Source organism: Acomys minous (assembly GCF_964271855.1).
Source record: "Acomys minous genome assembly, chromosome: 9".
NCBI classification, from domain to species: Eukaryota; Metazoa; Chordata; class Mammalia; order Rodentia; family Muridae; genus Acomys; species Acomys minous.
The window spans coordinates 91,819,619-91,825,618 of NC_140490.1; positions in this window are offsets into that span (position 1 = coordinate 91,819,619).

The window sequence follows — 6,000 nt, forward strand, 5'->3', positions numbered from 1 at the left end:
TGTGAACTAAACTACGGATAACCTGCTTGTAATACCATTATGGACCTGTTTTTACTTGTTTCTACTTGTATATCTGTTTTCCCAGTGTTTCACAGAATATATATCATGAACTTTTGATAAGAAATAAATATTTTTAGGGACAGTGGTTTTGGATTATATATATACAGTACCAAGTGGTTTGTCCAACCCCAGACTGACAGCACTGAAGCAAGGTAACAGGGCTGTTTTTACTGGGGCAGAGGTGTTCTCATCAAGAAAGACTCCAAGGATTATCTATAAATACAGTCAGGCGTGGTGGCGCATGCCTTTAATCCCAGCTCTTGGGAGACAGAGGCAGGTGGTTGGCTGGGAGTTCGAGGCCAGCCTGGTCTACAAAGCAAATCCAGGACAGCCAAGGCTAACACAGAGACCCTGTCTTAACAGACAAAACGCTTTAAGATGCCTTAAAAGAAATATGTTTCGTGCTGGCGATGGTGGTGCCTGCCTTTAATCCCAGCACTTGGGAGACAGAAGCAGGTGAATCACTGTGAGTTCCAGGCCAGCCTGGTCTACAAAGTGAGTCCAGGACAGCCAAGGCTACACAGAGAAACCCTGTCTCAAAAAAACCAAAACAACAACAAAAGAAATATGTTTCAAGATTGTATACACTCTCAGAGTGTGTATGCTGAACATCCTGTCTTTTCTTTTTGTTTGCTTGTTTGTTTCATTTTTTCCAGACAGGGTTTCTCTGTGTAATAGCCCTGGCTGTCTTGTCTTGTAGACCAGGATGGCCTCAAGCTCCCATTGATCCTCTGCCTCCTGAGTGCTGGGATTAAAGGCGAACGTCACTTCACCCTGCCTAGTAACCAGCTCTAAATGGCCAACAAAGAATGACTTCAGTGGTGTTTTGTAAGGTTACTTTTTTTTTGTCTCACTGTAAACTTACAGGTTCTTTTGCCTATATGTTATGCTTTCCAATTTTGATCTTTATGGGATCTCTTGTGGTTAGGAGGAGCTAGGGAAGGGAAAACCATAATCAGAATATATTATACAAAAAAATCTATTAACAGCAGAGTGTGGTGGCACACACCTTTAATTGCATCACTCAGGAGGCAGAGGCAAGCGGATTGATGTGAGTTCGAGGCCAGCCTGGTCTACATAGTGAGTCTAGGACAGCCAAGGCTACACAGAGAAATCCTGTCTTGAAAAAAACCAAACCAAACCAAAGCAAAGGAAACCTATAGGGAACACATGCACAGTTTATGTGCTGGGGAAGTGCCAGCAGTGGTGGTGGTAAAGGAAGATTTGAATTGCTTTGTCACTTGCAGGATGCCGCCACTTGCAGTGTGCCGCCACTTGCATGATGCCGCCACTTGCAGTGTGCCGCCACTTGCAATGTGCCGCCCCTTGCAGTGTGTCGCCACTTGCATGATGCCGCCATTTGCAGGATGCCGCCACTTGCATGATGCAAGCACTTGCATGATGCCGGCACTTGCATGATGCCGCCACTTGCAGTGTGCCGCCCCTTGCAGTGTGCTGCCACTTGCAGTGTACCGCCACTTGCAGGATGTTGCCTCTTGCAGTGTGCCGCCACTTGCAGTATGCCGCCACTTGCATGATGCCGCCACTTGCATGATGCTGCCACTTGCAGTGTGCCGCCACTTGCAGGATGCCGGCACTTGCAGGATGCCGCCACTTGCAGTGTGCCGCCACTTGCAGGATGCCGCCACTTGCAGGATGCCGCCACTTGCAGGATGGCGCCACTTGCAGAATGCCGGCACTTGCATGATGCCGCCACTTGCAGTGTGCCGCCACTTGCAGGATGCCGGCACTTGCAGGATGCCGCCACTTGCAGTGTGCCGCCACTTGCAGGATGCCGCCACTTGCAGTGTGCCGCCACTTGCAGGATGCCGCCACTTGCAGGATGCCGCCACTTGCAGGATGGCGCCACTTGCAGAATGCCGGCACTTGCATGATGCCGCCACTTGCAGTGTGCCGCCACTTGCAGTGTGCCGCCACTTGCAGGATGCCGCCACTTGCAGGATGCCGCCACTTGCAGGGTGCCGCCACTTGCAGGGTGCCGCCACTTGCAGTGTGCCGCCACTTGCAGGATGCCGCCACTTGCATGATGCCGCCACTTGCAGTGTGCCGCCACTTGCATGATGCCGCCACTTGCATGATGCCGCCACTTGCAGTGTGCCGCCACTTGCAGTGTGCCGCCACTTGCAGTGTGCCGCCACTTGCAGGATGCCGCCACTTGCAGTGTGCCGCCACTTGCAGTGTGCCGCCACTTGCAATGTGCCGCCCCTTGCAGTGTGCCGCCACTTGCATGATGCCGGCACTTGCATGATGCCGCCACTTGCAGTGTGCCGCCCCTTGCAGTGTGCTGCCACTTGCAGTGTGCCGCCACTTGCAGTGTGCCGCCACTTGCAGTGTGCTGCCACTTGCATGATGCTGCCACTTGCAGGATGCCGCCACTTGCAGGATGCCGCCACTTGCAGTGTGCCGCCACTTGCAGGATGCCGCCACTTGCAGGATGCCGCCACTTGCAGTGTGCTGCCACTTGCATGATGCCGCCACTTGCAGGTTGCCGCCACTTGCAGGATGCCGGCACTTGCATGATGCCGCCACTTGCAGGGTGCCGCCACTTGCAGGATGCCGCCACTTGCAGTGTGCCGCCACTTGCATGATGCCGCCACTTGCAATGTGCCGCCACTTGCAGGATGCCGCCACTTGCATGATGCCGCCACTTGCAATGTGCCGCCACTTGCAGGGTGCCGCCACTTGCAGGATGCCGCCACTTGCAGTGTGCCGCCACTTGCAGTGTGCCGCCACTTGCAGGATGCCGCCACTTGCATGATGCCGCCACTTGCAATGTGCCGCCACTTGCAGTGTGCCACCACTTGCAGGATGTTGCCTCTTGCAGTGTGCCGCCACTTGCATGATGCCGCCACTTGCAGGATGCCGCCACTTGCAGTGTGCCGTCACTTGCAGGATGCCGCCACTTGCAGTGTGCCGCCACTTGCAGTGTGCCGCCACTTGCAGGATGCCACCACTTGTAGGATGCCGCCACTTGCAGTGTGCCGCCACTTGCAGTGTGCCGCCACTTGCCACTTGCCTTGCCACTAGCACTCTGGTCCTATTGGTGTTCACTACTATTTTGAGCTGTCTCCATAATCATCTCAAATAAAAGCTCCAGACCAGCCAAGGCTACGCACAGAAACCCTGTCTCAAAAAACAAAAACAAAACAAAAGAGCTCCAGGACAGCGATGGGTCGTCATCTCATCCTCCGCACTCTAGAGATAAAGACTCAAAGTCTGGTGGTGGCTTGGTGAGAAGACCGGTTAGAACCTGATAGAACCGGCTTGAAAACTTCTAACACTAGCTGGATGACCTTCAGTATTTGGTTCATTTCTCTATCCTAATTTTTTGATTTTTTTTGGTTCTTCAAGACAGGGTTTCTCTGTGTAGCCGAGGCTGAACCGGACTCACTTTGTAGACTAAGTTGGCCTCGAACTCACAGAGATCCACATGCCTCTGCCTCCCCAAGTGCTGGGATTACAGGCATGCGCCACTGTGCCCAGCAATATTCTCTATTTTCGTATTTCCAAAGTGGTAATAATTGAAAGTAAAAAGAAAGCCCTAGTATTTGGTGAATGTTTGCCAAGATAATCCCAGGCATATTGAGTAGATTCTCAAGAGTAAACTCTATAGTTACACTATGGGGGACCAAAATCTTACAGAGGGAGAAATAAGGACCAAGATACTTGTTCGAGTTATGCAGCTAGGAGCTATGAAGCCACAGGGACCCAGGGAAGGCCCTGCAGCATCAGCATTATTGTTAGGCTTGAGTGACTACTTGTGAGGAAAAAGTAAATGCAGGAAAAGAGTAACACAGTGGCAGAGGAGGTGTAGATGGAACTGTCTGGGAAGAATGTTCTCACAATGAATATGACCAGAGTTAAGAGGGATTAAGAATGCAAGGCTGGAGCCGGGCATGGTGGCGCACGCCTTTAATCCCAGCACTCGGGAGGCAGAGGTAGGCGGATCACTGTGAGTTCGAGGCCAGCCTGGTCTACAAAGTGAGTCTGGGACGGCCAAGGCTACACAGAGAGACCCTGTCTGGAAAAACCAAAAAAAAAAAAAAAAAAAAAAAAGAATGCAAGGCTGGCTTCTGGTGTCCGTGGGGTACCTGCTGCTGGTTTTTCTTTTCTTTTCTCTTTCTTTCTTTCTTTTCTTTTTTTCTTTTTTCTTTCTTTTTCTTTTCTTTTCTTTTCTTTTTTTTTTGGATTTTCGAGACAGGGTTTCTCTGTGTAGCCTTGGCCATCCTGGACTCACTTTGTAGACCAGGCTGGCCTCGGATTCACAGCGATCGGCCTGCCTCTGCCTCCTGAGCGCTGGGATAAAAGGCGTGCACCACTGTGTCAGGCTTGTTGATTTTGTTGCTGTTGTTTTTTTTTTTTTTTTGAGACAGGGTTTTTCTATGTAGCCTTGGCTCTCCTGGAATTTGCTACTTGCTATGTACGCCTTTAAGCCCAGCACCAGGGAGACTGAGGCAGGAGGATTTCTGAATTCAAGGTCAGCCTGGTCTACAGAGTGAGTTACAGGATGGCCAGGGCTATACAAAGAAACTCTGTCTCAAAACCAAAAGACAAAAAAATGGTGCTGGAGAGATGGTTCAGGGGTTAAGAGCACTGACTGCTCTTCCAGAGGAACCAGGTTCAAGTCCCAGCAACCACATGGCAGCTCACAACTGTCTGTAATTCCAGTTCCAGAGGATTTAATATCCTCACAGAATTGTACGTGCCATACACACAGGCAAAACCACCAATGCACATAAACATAAATGAGTCATTTAAAAAAGTTTCTCTGTGTAGCTTTGGTTGGTCTCCCTTTGTAGACAAGGCTGGCCTTGAACTCACAGCGACCCACCTACCCCTGCCTCCCAAGTGCTGAGATTAAAGGTGTGCACCACCATGTCTGGCATGCCCGGCCTTTAAAAAATTTATTTATTTGTGTATATAAACACTCTATTTGCATGTATGTCCCCATGACAGAAGAGAGCATCAGACAGAAGAGGGCATCAGATTTTATTACAAGTAGTGGTGAACCATGTGGTTGCTGGGAATTGAACTCAGTACCTCTGGACAAGCAACTAGTGCTCTTAACCGATAAGCCAACGATAAGCCATCTCCCTAGTCCACCAGTGCGCTCGCTCTTTCTCTCTCTCTCTCTCTCTCTCTCTCTCTCTCTCTCTCTCTCTCTCTCTCTCTCAATAGCTTCTTGGAACCAATATTATTATATTTACACTTAATTTTTGTTCTCATTTAAATGTGCATTTTCTGATTAAATAAAAGAAACTGTCATATAATAACTTCATTTTTCGAGACAGGGTTTCTCTGTGTAGCTCTGGCTGTCCTGGATTTGTAGATCAGGCTGGCCTTCAGCTCACAGTGATCTGACTGCCTCTGCCTCTGGAAGTGCTGGGATTACAGGCTTGTGCCACCACACCTGGCTTTTCTTCCCCCCCCCCCCCAGTTTTTGTTTTGTTTTGTTTGTTTGTTTGCATTGAGATAGGGCTTCTCTGTGTAACAGGCCTGGCTGTCCTGGACTCACTTTGTAGATCAGGCTGTGACTGCCTCTGCCTCTTCAGTGCTGGGACTAAAGGCATGCTCTACCATGCCAGGCCTAGCCAACGCCCTTAATCCCAGCACTCCAGAGGCAGAGGCAGGTGGATCACTGTGAGTTCCAGGTCAGCCTGGTCTACAAAGCCAGTTCAGGACAGTCAAGGCTACACAGAGAAACTCTGTCTAGAAAAACTAAAAACACAAAACAAAACAAAAAACCCACCCCCTCAAAAATAAAAAAACAAAATTATCCAAGATCAATAAGACAAATGACGGCTCATGCTGGTGGGGATGTGGAGTAAGGGGACACTCATCCATTGCTGGTGAGAATGCAGCCTTGTACAGCACTACGGGAATCCATCCCGCAGCTCCGCAGGAACCTGGGAAAAGATC